We start from the raw sequence: 18,406 nt of genomic DNA, 5'->3' as shown, positions 1-18,406 counted from the left end.
AGTGTACTGCTTCATCTCCTCACAGAAATGTTATCTGGAAAATGCTAGTGAATTGATGAGGCAGGACAGAGACATCCAACAGCTCAGTGTACTAAGAAGAGCCTTTGATGTGGAGTCAGAGGACCGGGATGCTTAGTGTCTGCATCACCTTGGACAAGTCCTTTCCCTTCTCGGGGTCTCTGTGTTCATTCTTGTTTGATGATTTCTAATAACCCTTCCAGCTCTAAATCAATCATTCGATCGATCATCATGTATTAATTCTTTCTCTACCAAATGGCCTGAAGGTGCAATGACAGAAAATGAAACTACCTCCACTAAAATTATATGAGATGAACTAGGGATTTTTTCCTCTAGAAACAGGGTGGACCAGCTGGTCTCATCAGATTCCCACTGTCTTATAATTGGAAGGTCCCTTTCAAATGAGATGATATTTATAAGACAGTTTCTTAGCACATAGTAGTCAATATATTAATTTGTTGTTTTCCTTCTGAATACCATTTAAATTCTGCTCCTGTAGCAGTAATGAGTGAAAGTCAAATTATTTCACTCAAAACTACAATATACTTTAGCTGAGGCCAAGGAACTACTCAAAAGAAGTGATTGGGTGTCATTGGTCTGCAACTGTTGCAAAAACGGTTGTGCTTAGAGATCACAACTCCACCCGGGCATTTTCTGGCTGTGATTCCTTCATCTTCTGAGGCAAGGTCTTGGTCCAGAACTCCCACTTATCCTTCCTCAGGCTCTTTCCCACAGACAACTGCAAATTCAGGGGCAGGTACTCTTCCTTCTGGTCATAGACTGGCCAGTGAATAAGGTCTGCACCATTTGGGTCCCTGGGAGAAAAAACCACACATTTACAACTGAAAGGGGGATTGCATTGACAAGAGTAGCAAGCCACCCTCAGCTCAGCCTGAGAGCCAAGGAAGGGGCCCCAAGGTAGGTGTCAGCTGACAGTGGTAGCACCCATAGAGAGACTTGATCACCCATCCTTAAGCAGTTTGGTCTTCACCGTTCATATTGGTGCTTTCTAATGCAACTGAGGTAGAAAGTCCAAAGTGTGGAAGGACTCATGTAGGAAATATGTAGCAAAGTCAGGATTTGAACTTATATCATTGGACTCCTTTTCACTGGGGCAGCTAGGTGGTACAGTGGATAAACCTTTACCTAGAGTTAGGAAGACCTGAGTTCAAATCCAACCTCAGATACTTACTAGCTGTATGACCCTGGGAAAATCATTTCACCCTGTTTGCCTCTGTTTCCTCATCTGTAGAATGAGCTGAAGAAGGAAATGGCAATCTGGAGTGGTTGTCAGTGGATACCACTCCAGTACCTCTTCCAAGAAAATCCAGATGGGGTCACAAATAATCAAACACAGTGTCACTGGACTCCATACCCAAGGCTCTTGTCACTGCCTCCTGTTCTAATGTTTTCCAAGGGGGAAGAGAAGTCACTGACACTCAAGGGTGATGGTGAGGGCCAAGACAGTTCCTGATCTTTCTTGTTTTCCTTTCAAGATGCCCATGTGTAGGCTGAATCTGCCAGAGCAATGCCTCCTAAACCCTAGCCATGAACTTGGGGAAGAACTAAACTTGTTCACCAGACCTTGCCTCTAGGTTGAATGAACTATTTTTTCCTGAACAAATTTCAATCAGGGAACTTCTATGGAAGTTGGAAACCTTTATGTGCCTAGGAACAGGTACTACCCCACAGGGAAAGCATAGGGAAATGAAAGGGCAGCTTTCTCACCCATGACGGGCAAAGTTTGCCTAGTAGCTCATTATCCTGTGGCTCAGGAGTTGTTCCTCTTCTGTTCCCTCTCCCAAAACTAGGAACAAAAAAAGAAAGATCTTGGTTAAGGTCAAAATGCAGACCCAAAGACCTCCTTTCCTTCAGTCCCGAGCCATAACCACCCAGTCAATCCTGCTCTAGCCACTGAACTTATCTTCCATTTATAGTTTTCTTCGTGTCACTCCTCTCCCAGAGGACCTCCCAGGGCTTTTGTTGGCCTACTCTGTGTGACTCCATAACTGAACCACTCCCCACAAAACAAAGTGGTGCAACTGGTCTGGAAATAAGGAATACCTGAGTTCTAATCTAATCTCAGACACTGACTACATGAGTGAACTTGGACAAGTCACTTAACCACTGTCTGCCTTTGTTTCTTTGAAAAATGGGATAATAATAACACCTGTGACCCTGGGTTGTTGGGAGGGTAAAAAAAATAGTGAGATAATATTTACAAAATGCTTTATGAAACTTGTAAAAATATTACATAAATGATAGCTATTACTATTATATTTGTGTTATATACTTATTATAACATATAAAGTTATAATAAAGTATATTACATTATATTTTATAATTACATGTTTTATTATACATAATTATAATAATGGTTTGATTGTTACAAATGTTATTTATGTTAATCATTATGCTAAGCTACAATAGCATAGAACAAGCTCTGATAGCTGGAAAGTCTTTGCATAAGGCCCCTGCCCCAGGCGATGCTGCCATTCGAGACCTCTGCCTGGGGCAGTGCAGACAGGCTCAGCAGCAGTAGCTGGCCAACAAGGTAACGATTTCATTGGCCAAGGCTAGTCATAAAATAGATTAAGGTATAAACTGGCCTTCCAGTTCTGCCAGGACAGGAGCAGAGAGGTGAAAATAAGGAGAGAACATTTCCAAAAACAGAGTTGGGACCACCTACAAACATGAACTCTAAAGATTGCTAAATGTGAGACTGTTGTCCAACAATCCATAAATGGATGCACTGGTAGAGAAAATGAATCAAGAATAACTTGAAAAAGGGAGGGAGGGAAGGAAAGAAAGGAGGAAGGAAGGAAGGAAGGAAGGAAGCAAAAAAAAAGGGAGGAAGGGAAGAGGGAAGAGGTCCAGCACATTGGGCAAATCCTCTGTGGACAATTCATGGAAGCACAAGGAAAAGAATCACATAGAATCAGATGGTATAACAGTTAGGGTCTACATAAGAAGAGAGGATGAGGGTATTAGTGAGGTCACTGATACATTGACATGTGGAAACACAGGTGGAAATGTCTTTTTTGTGTTCATGCCTCGTCTTCCCTTCTGGGTAGTAAACTCCAAGAAATGAAAGACTGTGTCTTATTTATCTTTGTGTCTTCCCCAGAGCTGAACAGAGTGCTCCGCATGCTGGATGTGCTTAATCATGTAAACTGAATTGAACTGAACAGCTGAATCAACCTTCTGATTCAGTTCACCTGAACAAGCAGACTGAGTTAGGGGACTTCCAAGGCTGATACCTTAACCTCTAATCACTCAGTCAACCAGGTAACTTAATTGCCTCCTCTATCCCTGGCACTCTGCCACGGGTTGGAGCTACAACTGCAAAGAATAATAAATAAAAATAAAAACTCTTCCTAGGCAGCTGGGCTGCTATTCAGTGCCTCCTAAGGGAACCTGGATTTGGGCTCAGACCCGCTAACTCTGTGATATTGATAAGTCTGTTCCTCTCTCTGAACTTCAGTTTCCTCTTCTGTACAACAGACACAATCTCTCCCTTCCTCCTCCACCCTGACCCTCACAGTGTATTTGGGAAGATCAAATAGCAGCTCGATAATAGGTGGACTGAGTGCTGAATATAGAACCAAGAAACCATGAGTTCAGATCCTGACTCAGACCCTTAACCAGCTCTGTGACTCTTAGCTAGCCAAGAGTCATCTTTCTCTGTCTCAGTTTCATCATTTATAAAATGGAGGTAGCACCAGCACCTACTTCATAGGGCTGTTTCAAGGCTATCAAAAGAGAATAGCATATACAAAACTCTTTGTAAGCCTTCAAGCAGTATATAAATGCTAGCCACTTTTACCTATTGTTATTATCATTATGAAATGGGCTGATGTATGGGAAGGTGCTTTGGGGAAAGGTAAGGCATTACTGTTCATTTTGATGTCAGAGAGAGTAAGGTAGATGATGGAGAAGGCAGGCCAGAGCCCCAAGGATTCTTCACCCTCTGCCCCCGACCCTGACCCATAGCTTCCCTCTCCATCCCATCTCCATTCCTTACGAGGTGTTCCAAAGACAAAAGGAAGCTCGTCACCATGGTCGGCTTTCACAAAATCTGGCTTGACATCTGTAAGTACGCTTGGTCGGTGCTGAAATTCATAAAAGTAGACTGGAGAGCTGTGACCTAGGCAAACACAAGAAATGCCCATGGTTAGTGACACGTAGAGCACAGGGCAGGGCCACATGCCAGGGGCCCCTGGCCCAATTCCCACCCTTGGAGTGGGTGACAATGGTAGCTGGTCATTAACAGGCAAGCTCCTAGAAGGCAACCCCTTAACAAATGCTGTCCAAGAGTGATGCTGTGATGCAGGACAAGGGCTGGGGTCTGGCGTAACAGGACTGGAGTTGGAATCCTGGCCCTGCTATTGACTGACTACAAGATCTTGGGTGAATCCTTTTGCTTCTCTGAGCTTGATTTTTCAAAGGTAAGGTAGAGATAATAATCCCTGGCCTGTCTCCCCAAGAGAGGAGAGGGGAAGAGAATAAGCATTTGTTGTTCAATTGTTTGTCAGTCATATTTCACTCGGCGTGATCTCACTTGGGGTTTTCTTGGAAAACATACTGGAGTAGTTTGCCATTTCCTTCTCCAGCTCATTTTACAGATGAAGAAACTGAGGCAAAGAGGGGGAAATGACTTGTCCAAGGTCACACAGCTAGTAAGTGTTTGAGGCCAGATTTGAAGTTGGGAAGAGGGGTCTTCCTGACTCCAGGCCCAGAACTCCATCCACTGCGTCACCTAGCTGCCCTGTGAATAAGCATTTATAGATCACCTACTTCATGCCAGACACTGTGCTAAGTGCTTTACAAATATTATCTCATTGCAGCCTCACAACAACCCTGAGGTGCTATTATTACTTCCATTGAGGAAACTGAGGCAAACAAAGGTTAAATGACTTGCTCAGGATCACACAGCTAGAAGATGTCTGAGTCTGGATTTGAACTCAGGTTTTCCTGATTCCAGGTCCATGCTATAGGATGAGGTTGTTGTGAGGATCCAGGGGTATAATGGATATAAAGTGTTTTATAACGATAAAATCCTCTAGCAAAGGTTCTTGAAGCTGTTTTTAGTTGAGCACTTTGATAAATCAATTTAAACCTAATTGATTTTCTATCCTATGTATTTTATTTTATACATTTAAAAACATATCTCTGGAAGGAGTCTTTAACTTTCCCTAGAGTCCAAAGGGGTCCATAGTGCATACTCACAAGAAAAAATCTACTTACAGAAATGTGGGTTATTTTCATTTATTCATTTATAGACAATAGACATATTTATTCATTGGTAGACAATGGTCACAGAGTCCTGCCCCCCCCAAACACCTGATGGGGTAAGGTAGGGGTATGAGGGAAGAAGGAAGGTGAACCAGGAGGTTTAACCAGTCTGGAGGCTATGATAGCAAAGCCAGAAGCAGGAACCTCCTTCTGCATGAGTGTGCAGGTGACATAGACACATTGCCACAAAGAGGAGACATTCTTACACTGGTTCTAAAAAGGGTCAATGCCATACTTACTGTGCTGATATTTGGCCACTTTGAGGGAAGGAATAACAAAGAGGAAATCCCCCATTATTTCCTGGAATTGAGCTCGATATTCTCCTGGGTCCTCAGTGTCTCTTAAATACTCTTCTATCATCAACTGCCCAAGTTTAGGAGGAATACCCTATAGAAACCCAGGAGGAGAGAGAGTAACAGAAAAATATTTCAGTCATTTTTTTGTTGTTGTTGTGGCAATTGGGATTAAATGACTTGCTCAGAGTCACACAGCTAGTGACAAATGTTTGGTCCGAGGCTGGATTTGAACTCAGGTCCTCCTTACTCTAAGGCTGGAGCTCTATCCACTGCACCATCTAGCTGCCCCTAAGAAAATAAACATACCTGGCAGTGGATTGTTTGGGGATGTTTGTTGGTGGATTGTTTGGGGATGTTTGTTGGTGGCTTGTAGGGAATAAGCAAGTGAGCTAGGTGATGAAGTGGATAAAGCACTGGTCCTAGAGTCAGGAGGACCTGTGTTCAAATATGACCTTTGACATGTATTAGCTATGTGACCCTGGGCAAGTCATTGAATCTTGTTTGCTTCAGTTCCTTGTCTATAAAATGAGCTAGAGAAAGAAATGACAAACTACTCCAGGATCTTTGCCAAGAAAACCCCCAAAAGGGGTCACAAGGAGTCAGACATGACTCATCAACTAAACAAACACAAGGAATAAGCCCACACAAGTTTGCCTGCTATTCATAGCCCTGGGCCTCATTAGATCTCTTTACAATCTCCCCACCAAGGCCTGCCTTTTCAGGGTTAAATTCCTCAAGAAGATACTAGACAACTACTTGTTGGGCATGGTGAAGAGGGGCTGTCCACCCCAAGGAAAGGATAGAACGAGATGGGGTCTCCAAGGTCCCTTCCTCCTCTGTGTCTATGAAAGAAGAAAGTCAGAAGGTGGAACGACCTTCATTGGCTCTCTCCTGGACTATTTCAACAGCCTCCTGATTGGTCCCTGTACCTCGGATCTCCCCCCACTCCAATCTATCCTCTACTCATCTTCTGAGGTGATTTTACAAGCACAGATCTGAGCAATTTACTCCCCTCCACCAACTAAATAAATTCTAGTGGATGCCCATTACCTCTAAGATTAAATATAAGCTCTTCTGTTTGGTATTTCGAGCTTTTAACAACCTGGCCCTATCCAGTCTTATTATACATGATTATCCTCCTCACACTATGTAGTCCAGGTATGCCAACATTCTGGTTCCATTTCTCACCTCCATGCCTTTGCATTAGCGAGAATCAGCTCCAACAGTACCTTCTATAGAGCACCTTTCTTGGTTCCTTCCTCCTCCAGGTGCTAGTCCCTTAACCCTCCCCCAAGATTTGCTCTCTGTATGTTTTCCATCTATCTCTGGATGTGCAGGTTCTCTCTCACATAGAATGTAAGTTCCTGAAGGGCAGGAACTATTTCACTTTGTCCCTGTGCCTAGCCCAGTGCCTGCTATGTAGTGGGCGCTTAAAAAAAAAAAAGCAAAGCTTGATTAACTGGTATCTCACCAAAACTGGATTTTGCAATGCTGATTGAACACTGTTTTTATCCATGATTTCCTTAAATCCAGGAATGCCCATTCCCTGTGTAGAGAAAAATGGTGCATTGTGAATGGTCTTTGGAACTTTATGAAATTTATGCATTTTTCAAACAAATCTAATCCAGGGAATCATTTTACCCTTTAAGGAGGAATTAGTGCCATAGATTTGGTTAGGAATTACTGAATAATGCCCAATACCACTGAACGATTCTCAAGATATTTTGCAAAATGACAGGAAAATGGTGGTAATACCAAGTATATAATAAATAGTGGTCATGGTTTCTACATAATGACCAGTGACCTTAGACAATGACCAATGCTTACTATAATACATGATGCTGGAAATAATGCAGGTAAATTCTATTTTTCTGACTTGTGTAAATAGACCAACTTTACATGCATATGCTTAAGGAGGTAGCTGACAAATGGTTGTTAATACCATGTCATATTTAAAATTAATATAACCCCAATGGCCTTTAGATACTCTGACCTGAAGTCCATAGGAAAGAGACCTGGTCTCCCATCAGGAGGCCCAGGTTCTAGTCCCAGTTGTGTGACTGGGGTTAAATCATGTCCTTTCTGGGAGCCTCAGTTCTCTACTTTACAAAATGGGGACAAACATCTTAATGGTCCCTACCAGCAAGTAGGGATATATACAGCAGGTATATTAAAAGAAGTTTTTTGTAAACTATTAAGTTCTGTGTTAATGTCAGCTGGTATTATTCACTGTTCATTTAAAGTAAAGAGACTTGAGGCAGCTCAGTGACACAATGGATGGAGCACAGGACCTGGAGTCAGGAGGATCTGAGTTCAAATCTGGCCTCAGACACTTATTTGCTGTGTGACTTTGGGCAAGTCACTCAACCCTGATTGCCACCAAAAATTTAAAAATTTTTAAAATGAAAAACTAAAACAAAATAAAGAGACTTGTAGAGTATATTTTAACCAAAAAGGAACTAGACCTTTCTTGGGCTTCTCTTCCTATACTTCTGAAGAGATTGGCACATGAAATGAGTTATTCATGGAGAAAATAACCAAAGGTAGAGTCACTTCTGATTCTTCCAGGGAAGCCTGTTCAGGGTAACTTTTCTGATTATAAAAAGACAAATTTACAGATGACACGAAGTCAGGAAAGCCAGTTAACATATTGTACCATGGAGTCAGGATCCAAAAAAAGGACTCGAAAGGCTAGAATTTTGGGCCGACCATAGCGAGTAAGATCAAACTTAATAGGTTCAAAGTCTTCCAAACTGAAGGTGAGGGAGGTACGGTTAGACAGCAATTTATTTGAAAAAGATCTAGCACTTGCAGTGAACCACAAGCCCATAAGGAGGCAAGAAGGTAGTAAGGCAACGTAAAAAGCAACACGATGTTGAGCTCTGTTAACAGAGGTACAGCTTCCAGGAATGAGGAGGTGAGACCCTACAGAGGCTACAGTTATCTCCTCCACATCACGACTTTCCTCATCATGGTTTCAATATACTATGGATAGGTGTAAGAAATTAAATGGGAATTTGGGGGGAGTTTTGCTAAAGCCATAGATGACAGGCAAAGGCCAGCAGGTGACACAGAAATTGTCTAGAAACTCAGAAATACAGAAAATATATGTGTGGTATTGCATAATATCAACACATGTTATCCTTTAATGCCATAATAATTCAGTCTTCTCTGGTAAGAAGGGCAGGGTGTCAAAAATATTATATGTATTTTCTAGATACTGGGGCACTGCACTTCAATCCCCCTGATGTGGAAGGGATAACTGTTTATCTGGAATCTTTGGTTCAGTTCTGGGCATCACATTTGAGGCAGAAAAAGAGACGCTGAGAAGGGGATCATGGTCTTGCCATATAGGGGTGGGTTGAAGGAACTTCCTTTGGTGGTCAAAGAGAAAACTTGGGGCAGGGCTGACTTGATAGTTGTCTTTAACTATCTGGTAGATGGTCACCTGAAAGAGGCATTTAACTGGTGTCATTTGCCCTATGGGCAGAGCTGAGGACAACAGGTAGAAGTGTAAAAAGAAGTAAATTTCCACTTGCTGTCATGGTGCCCTGTCCAACCATGAGAGCTGCTTAAAAGTGGAATGAGCTGCCTCAGGAGGCAGGAGGTTTTCCCTCCTTGGAGGTCTTCAAGAAGAGCTGAATGGCCCTTGGTCCAGGAAGTTATAGAAGGGATTCTCCTTCACCTCTGGCTTAGATTTCATGGACATCAACCTCCTGACCTACTCAGAAAGTCTGTGATTCTTTGGAGAAGCAAAGACTGTCAAGATCAGAAGGAAGCTGGCACAGAGTAGAACATGCTAGGATCTTACCACAGGAAGAAGCCAGCCATATTCATGGTTGTTGACACCGATAATGGAAGGGACATGGTGGAACTCTCCTGCAGCCAGCAACTCTTCAGGATGTTTGGGGAGGAACTGCCCATCAACTGCAACAGGGATTATCTTGAAATGCTGAAGAAAGAAGCAGAAAGAAAAAGAAAGAAAGAAAAGGTGAGTCTATCTCCATAATCTCCTTTACATGTATCACTTTCTCTTCATTCTCATTGTTACTATCCTATTTCAGACACTTTTTATCACTTGCCTGAACTCTTTTTTTTCTATTTTGTAAACAATAAGGGTTAAGTGACTTGCCCAGGGTCACACAGCTAGTTAGTGTCTGAGGCCAGATTTGAACTCAGGTGCTTCTGACTCCAGGGCCAGTGGTCTATCCTTTGTACTACCTAGCAGTCCTCACTTATCTGGACTCTTGCAACAGTCTACAAACTGCCTCCCTGTCTCCCCCTCTAATTTATAACACACACACACACACAAATACACACAAACACCAGTTTCTCATCTCATATTTGCTCGTGATAATCCATTGCATTAAAAGAAAAAAGTCCCATGACTCCCTATTACCCAAGGAAAACCTCTAACACTTTAGTCTGGCATTCAAAACCCTCTCTTCTACCTTTCAAGCCTTATCTCATACTATTTGGACTCTAACCTGTGCCAAGCACATCATGTTTCACCAACAATGGATTCCCAGCTCTCCACTGAAAGTCAACCACCTTTTCCTACCTTTCTGCCTTGGCTAACTTCATTCCATATCACTAGAATGACCTTTCCCCCATTGCTACCTGTTGAAATTCTTCACCTGCTTCAAGAGCCAATTTAACTGCCAGGACTTCCACAATGTCTTCTCTGATATGTCAGCCAGAAGGACCCTTTCCTTCCTCAGAGTTCTCACCCCTTGTGCTGGTGACTCCTCCTGTGCACTTAGGTTCTGTTACCTGTCTATGGCACAAAGCTCTCTCCCCTAAGAAGGCGAGTTACTTCACGGACCCATCCCTTATCCAGACTTTGTGTCTCCCCAGGCTGGACACAGAAGCTGCTCCAGAAACGCTTCTGGAATGAACAGCAAGAGAGCACTGGCCTCAAAGTCAGTAGATCTGGATTCTAGTCCTGGCTCAGCTGCTAACAGAATCTGTAACTTTAGGCAAATGACATCTCTGTGATTTCAATTTCCTCCCCTACAAAATGAGTGCATTGAACTAGACTATTGTCAAGATCTTTTCCCATAAAGCTTCCTAAAATGGGGCATTGGAATTGGGCTTTAATGAATGGAGAATTCAACAGACAAAGGGGGGCTATGAGAGGCAGTAGTGTGAGGGAGGAAGGAAGACTGGATTGAAAACTGGGAGACACCTGGGCTTGAATCCCAGCTCTAATGTTTACTGACTGTGTGATGGTGGAAAAGTGGAGAAGTCACTGCCTCTCTGCTCCTCAGATTGTTGTTGTTCAGTTATGTCCAACTCTTTATGACCTTGTGGACCACAGCACATCAATACTGCCCATGGGATTTTCTTGGCAAAGATGCTGGAGTGATTTGCCATTTCCTTCTCAAGTAGAGTAAGGCAAACAGAGGTTAAGTGACTTGCCTAAGGTCACACAGCTAGTGGTCTTCCTGACTCCAGGCTTTGTTCTTTATTCACTGAGACCTCCTGAGGTTTACTCATCTATAAAATGGGAATAATGTTTCTTGTACTTCCTACCTCTTGTATTGTTATGAGAAAGGCACTTTATAAACCAGTATGATAATAAAGAGGGAGGACTTTACAGGACTTTACTGAACAAAGGCACGTAGGTAAGAAAACATAGGGAACATTTAGAAGACTGAGGACAGATGAGTTTGGCTGGAGCATAGAGTGCATGCAGGGAAGTAATATAAGATAAGGCAGGAAAGCCATGGAGGCACCAAACTCTTCAGTATCTGAATACCAGGCTTGGGTTTGACTGAAAGTCAGGAATCCTTTCTTCTCCCATCTCCTTGGCATCTGCTGTGGCCAAAATGAAACTCAACCTCCCAGGTGCTTTGGAAAGGATATTCATAAGACTGTAGATTTAGAGCTGGAAGGTACACCAGAAGACCATCTGGTCCAACCCTCTCATTTTCCAGATGAGGAAACTGTCATCAAATCAGGTTGAAAAACATAACAGTTTTCAAGTTGAAGGAAGGAGAGTCAATATGGCTAATAGAGAGAGTAATTAGACATAGGGAGAGCTAGTTGGCATAATGGGCAGAGCGCCAGGCCTGGAGTCAGAAAGACTCATCTTCCTAAGTTCAAATATGGCATCAGACACTTACTAGTTGTGTGAGCCTGAGCAAGTCATTTAGCCCTGTTTGCCTCAATTACTTAATGAGCTAGAGAAGGAAAAGGGAAAGTACTCCGGTATCTTTGCCAAGACAAACCTAAATGCAGTCATCAAGAGTTGTACACAACTAAAAAACGACTGAACAATTAGATGCAATTAGATCTGATAATAATATTTAATCTGGCTCTAACACATACTACTGAGTGAATTCTTTGAAGAAGCAATGTGATGCAATGAATAAAGATCTTCATTCTAAATATATGGGATCATGTAACTGCCTTGATATTTGTGAGCTGTGTGGCATTTGGCAATGTCACTTAATCCCTCTGGGACTCAGTTTCCTCTTTTTTAAATAGCAAGTCAATATATAAATCCACAATCTGTCCTAGGCTCTGAGGATACAAATAGAAAAGCAAATGGCTCCCTGACCTCTTGCTGCTTCCATTTAATGACTCGAATTCCCAAGTCTGAAATTTGGGAATGACATCATACTTGTACTACCAATGGCACAAGGTTGTTGCAAAATTATTGAAATGAGATAATATATATAAAATGTATTTTTATAAAATGAATATTTAGATGACAGCTATTAATCCCAGAGGATAGAAAGAGTCTTCCCACACCTATGATTCTTTCTTCTAAAGATCCATAGGGTGTTAGATCTCAAAGGAGATGAAGAGCAGAATCCTGGAGGGGGAAGGGACCACCACCGCTACCACCACCTCCAACATCATCATCATCGTCATCATCATCATCATCATAACATTTATTTAGTGCTAACTATGTGCCAGTCACTGTACTAATCTGCACTTTACAATTATTATCTAAGTTGACCCTTATACCAACCCTGGAATGGAGGTGTTATTATAATTCCCATTTTCTGGATAAGGAAACTAAGGCAAACAAGTTAAATGACACCTAGTGTCTGAGGCTGATTTGAACACAATTCCATTTTCCCAGCACCCTAAACATTGCACCCACCTAGCTGCATCCTCTGTACCTTAGCTTATAGAATGTTAGAGCATAGAATGTTACATATGGAAAAAAGAATCTTGTAAAGTAGACTATCAGGAATGGAAGGAAATTTGGAACAAATAATGTTGGAACCCAGAATGTTAGAGTCAGAGTAGAATGGATCCTTCCAGATTTAAAGCTATGATTCCATAAACAGAGAATTTTTGAATGGGAAGGGTTGTGAGACTAGAGAATAAAAAAGCTTAGAACCTTAGAACCTGAAATGTTTAGACCACAGAATATTGGAAAGATTCTTAGGACATAGTATGGCCAGAGTACAAGAGATGGAAACTTAGTACACAAAAAAAGTTAAGAGCACAGAATGTTGAAGGTAGAAAAGATCCTAGTAAGCAGAATATCAGAGCTAGGAGGAACCTTCAGATCAAGAATGTTGGAGATGGAAATATCCTTAAAGATCATCAAGTTAGTAGGGAGAAGCTGAGGCTAAGAGAGTGACATTCCCAAGATCTTCACCTCAATCCCACCCGATCAAGGTTGGGTGTCCAGTCACCCTAAGCTGTTTTGGCAGCTTGTCTTGATACTAGAACCCTTGGTTCTCAGCTTACATACCTTGGTAATGGCCAGGATTTCTCCTTCAGATTTGTTCCTAAGGCACTGAACCATGGAGGCAGAACTGTGTCTATCACAAGCAGACAGATTGGCAGTGACCTGCAAAAAGGCACCCACAATTAGTTAATATTCTTATTGAGGAATGCCTGGCCTGTATCACAATGGAAGAATCCTTTCATACTCATCAGTAAGCTAGCAAAGGATAGGTGATGATGCAGTAATGGTGAAAAGGAGACCAAGCTGGAATCTGTCTGACTGCCAAAGGGGATGTGTCCCCAATCATGAGCCTTCTTTGCACAGGGCTCAGTGACCACCAATGGGGATTGGGATGGTCAGGGGCAGGTTACAAGGACACAGTCCCTGCTTCCAAAGAGTTTACCATTTCTTCAGGGAAAAAGGATGTAAATATCCATAAAGGACACATGATTGGGTCTGGTATGTTGAAAGAGCCCTGAAATTGGCTCAGAGACTCAAATTCTGGTCCCAGCTCAGTCACCAACTCATTGTGTGACCTTGCACAATTCACTAGAGAGAACTAGACAAGTACTAGAGAGGTAGAAGGGACCTTCTAGATCATTCCATCTAACCTGTACCTGGGCTCCTCGAGGAACTTTTCCTCCTCTTCAGGGCATATGGGAAAATAGAATTTGAATTTACAAACCATCTAATTGAACCCACTTGTACAGAGGAAGAAACTGAGGCCTCAAGAAGGAAATGCCTTATCTAAAGTCACAGGCACAGTCAGGAACTCAATTCTCCCCCTCTATGCCTCAGTGTCCTCCTCTGTAAAATGAGGGGGTTGGACTAGATGATCTCTATGGTAACTTTCAGCTTGAACATTCAATGGCATTCCAGTGCACCTTCTTATAGCCCAAGAGAGCCAGAAGGGCAATGGGACACTGGTCCATGAGGTTGGGAGGCCAATAAGCCTAAGGAAGGATAAGAGGGATTGCAAAGAACAGAGCACAGGGAACTTACGTTCATAACCATTTCTGAGCTGGAAGAAATCAAGCCAGGGAGGATGGCCACACTGCTCTCCATGATCACTCTGTGGAACAAGCCTTTGGACATGGGGGACAGAACCTGGGGGAGCAAAGCATAGCAGAGAGGAGGAGGAAGCAGTCCCAGACACTCCTGGCTTAGCAGAGACAGAGGAGACTGGGAGTCTGAAAGCCAAGACTGTTACTTACCTACCACCTCCCTAAGCTACCCATATAGTACAGTTTCAAACAGAGGTCACTTTATGGGACCCTGCTTTGGGTCCTTTGGTACAGCCAGGCTTATAAGATAGTTAGACAGAAAGGAGGGCTAAGTAGCCTTGGCCATGGTCCGGGACTCTATGGGCAGTTCAGTCATAGGGTATGATAAGATGCCTTTGCTCTGTAACCCAGTATTGCTGTTCCTATGCCCTGCCTCCTTATAAGGTCACATTATCTATTGATTATTGTTTGTTTATTGATTATGAGAAAGCAAAGGGTTGTTGTTAAGATTAAATGACATCAAATTCAACAGTCTTTCCCACTATATCATGGGAATTTGCCACCTTCCCATCAGCTATTTTTTTAGCATAATCTTTTCCACTGAAGTCTTCCTCCCATGCCTTATCACATCCTGGAGGCTGTCAGTGATGTACAAACTCCTAGGGGAGGAGATCTACCAAGCCAAAAGATCTTTTTCTCTAAGCCCCCCGATGGATTTTATGTCTGTCATGTGAGGGCCAGCCCTGCTAAGCTCTCAGAGACTCAATGGCAAAGACTGAAGAGAGCAGATCTGCAGCCACAGCTTGTCCCAAAGGCCACCTGGGAAGGCACAGAAAGGCTGTAAGCAGCATTGGGAAACAGGTGAACCTCAGTGGTGAAATCTGGGGTCCATTGATTCTCCAATTATTTCATCATTACCCTGTACATTTCTTTTGCTCTTACTTGAAGTCATTAGTAAGCCTTCAAAAAGGGATTATTTGTTTTCTGTCTCCAGTAAAGTAAGAGGAAAAAGGGCCTAGACAATCAGTCAGGACTAGGGCAGGAGAGTGTAGTGGACCTCCAAATGAAGTCAAGGGCAGGTGTCAGCCTTAACGAAAGAAGTCATCAGCCCCAGTGGTTCTGAGAGGGGTGAGGATAAGAGAAGAGGAAGAAAAATTCAGGTCCATCCAGGGCTGGGGAACCTGTGACCTTGAGGCCACATGTGGCCCTCTAGGTCCTCAAGTGCAGTCCTGTGATTGAAGCCAAACTTCACAGAACAAATCCCCTTAATAAACGGATTAGTTCTGTGAAGTTTGAGTTCAGTCAAAGGATCTAGAAGGGCACATGAGGCCTTGAGGCCTCAGATTCCCCACCCCTGGAGATTTTGGTTTGGCTACAAGAGGTCCCCTCCAGTCTGGGGTCATTTCTTTACTACTTACATGTGAGGAAACACTCATCCCCCCGGCTGACTCACCAAAGATGGTCACACGGCCAGGATCTCCTCCAAAGTGGGCAATGTTCTTCTGGACCCACCTCAGGGCAGCCACCTGATCCAGGTAACCCCAGTTGCCAGGTGCGTACTCATCCCCAGTGCTGAAAGGCAGATATTAGACAAGGTTGGAGACTTCAGAAGAAGAGCACCAGGTTAATAGCATTATGAGATTTAAAGACCATTTCCTTCAGCTAGATGATAAGCTGGATAGACTGCTGGACCTAGACCTGGCAAGACCAGTGTTCATCTACTAGCTGGGTGACCTTGGTCTGGTCACCTAGACCTCTGCCTCAGTTACTCCTCTTTAAAATGAGGAAGATAATGGCATTTATTTCTCAGAGTTGCTGCAAGGATAAAATGAGACACTATTTGTAAAGTGCTTTGTAAACCTTAAAGGACTATACAAATGCTAGCTGTTGCTGTTCTTATTTTACAGATGTAAATTGATGACACAGATCTTGAATTCCACCACCAGAAGGACTCCCAGTCATGCTTCTTTCCATAGCTCACTGTGCCTTTCAGGGGGAGCCTCTATCATGCTACTTCCTTCCTTTCCAGCTTACTCCCTGATCCCTTCCACCTCTCCAACAGCTGCCTTGACCCACTCTCCCTTTCCTCTCCTTTTTTATTAGCTCTCCTTTCGGTTTTGTCTTCCTCTATTAGAATGTCAAGTCAAGAAACATTTACTGAGCACCTACTATGTGCCAGGCACTATACCAAGCTTTGGGCAAACAGAGAAAGGTGAACATAGTCCCTGCCCTCGAGGAGTTTACAGTTTAATGGCAGAGATAGCATGCAAATAGCTGTGCCCAAAGAAGATCTTTACAGGAAAAACTGGGGATGATCCCAGAGGGAAGGCCCTGGCAGTGTGGGAGGCAGGGAGAGGCTTCTTGCAGAAGGTGGAATTAGCACCAAGTCCTGAAGGAAGCCAGAAGGAGGAGGAGTGAAAATGAACACATTCAATGGAATATCTTTTTCAAGGATGAGGAAGGAGGCAGAGAATGTGAAAGAGTGTGAGAAGACTAGAGAGGTAGGAGGAGGCCAGGATCCTCTCCATGAACTCTGCAGTCCAGAGATATCACCTTCTTGTCTTCCCCAAATACAACTCTCTGCCTCCCAAGTCTGACTTTCCCTGGCTATCCCCATGACTGGAATTCCTTGAAGGAATCTGAGACAGCTCTAATCCCACCTTCTTCAAGAGATCTCATCTTTCCTCCTCCCCCTCCCCCAACACACCCCTCACTGCTAGGGCTTTCCAGAGCAAGGACCCCAGTTTGAGGCTTTATAGAAAATTGGTCCTGGGGAAGCTAGGAGAAGCATGAGCTTTATTACCATGTGGTGAACTAAGCAGGCAAAAATGAAAGCAACACACACATACAGATACTCACAAGCACACACACACATCATGTGACAACCTGCATTGACAGACAGAAATTCAGGGCACTCACACGCAGGAGAATCGTCGGGGGCAAGATCTTGGTGGGAGTACACACTCAGAGTGGGGAGTGAGACAGTAATCCCTTAAAGCGAGGTTTAGTTGGGACAATCAGCACAACATGTGAGACAGGGCACTCTTAATCAGACCCGGGTATGGTAGGGAAGTTCCCCAGGATCCCTTATTGATGCCTGACTCAGGGACTCCAAGAATGGGTGCCTGAACACAGCCATGCAGTCAGCTGGGGGTCCGTTCAGGAGCTGAGGATACTTACTCACAGGATCAGAATAAATCAGGGCTTGTGAAAGTACTGGCCCTCTACTACTGCTTAAATGTTTTATGGTCCTTAGGACCACTTACCCTGTGACTCTATGTTGGAGTCCTACCACTTATAACAACAACATGACAATGTATTTCAAAAATCACAATTGTCACACCTTCCCTCTGAGATTGCTTCTCCTTTTCATTGTATATATTTTGTATCTATATGGCTATTTATATATTGTCTCCCGTTAGAAGTGAACTCCCTGAGGGTAAGAATTGACTTTCTTTTGTATCCCAAGCACTTAGCACAGTAATTGGCATATAACAAGTGCTTAAATCATGCTTGTTAACTGACTGATTTTTTGAATAAGGGGCTGATGGTCTGACCTGTGATGTAGGAAGATCACTGACAGCTGAGTGGAGGATGAACTGGAGGAGAGAGATATGAGGCAAGGAGGCCAACCAAGCAGGCATTATTAGTCCAAGTGTAAGGTGGTGAGAGCCTGCGCTAGGAGTGGTGGTTGTGCCAGAGGAGAGAAGTGAGTGTATATGAGATATGTAACAAGGGCAGAAACAATAAGACCTGGCAATAGATTGGATATATGGGAAAAGTAAGTGAGTAGTGGACAATGACACCTAGATCACAAGCCTTTATAACTGGAGGGTGATTGTGCCTTTAACAAATAATAGGGACATTATGAAGAGGGGAGGGTTTGGTGGGAAAGAGAAAGAGTTCAGTTTTGGGGACATTGAGTTTATAATGTACATGCAACATACATTTTGAGATAGTTGGAGATGGTATACTGTAGATCTGATCTGGAGATAGTGAAGAGATGTCCAGTCATAAAAGGGAGGAGATGTATGGGATGATAGCTAGTGGGGATGGATGGATGGATGGATGGATGGATGGATGGATGGATGGATGGA

General features: G+C 43.2%; 1 pseudogene; it reads right to left on the bottom strand.

Moving 5' to 3' along the window:
* Nucleotides 1-649: 649 nt before the first annotated feature.
* The window catches only part of LOC114027967, a 29,539-nt pseudogene continuing 11,782 nt past the window's right edge, over nt 650-18,406 (bottom strand).

The sequence above is a fragment of the Vombatus ursinus genome, unplaced genomic scaffold (assembly GCF_900497805.2).
Source record: "Vombatus ursinus unplaced genomic scaffold, bare-nosed wombat genome assembly UNPS02014864.1, whole genome shotgun sequence".
NCBI classification, from domain to species: domain Eukaryota; kingdom Metazoa; phylum Chordata; class Mammalia; order Diprotodontia; family Vombatidae; genus Vombatus; species Vombatus ursinus.
The sequence above is the reverse complement of the archived record's forward strand: the minus strand, read 5'-3'. Positions and strand labels throughout refer to the sequence as shown.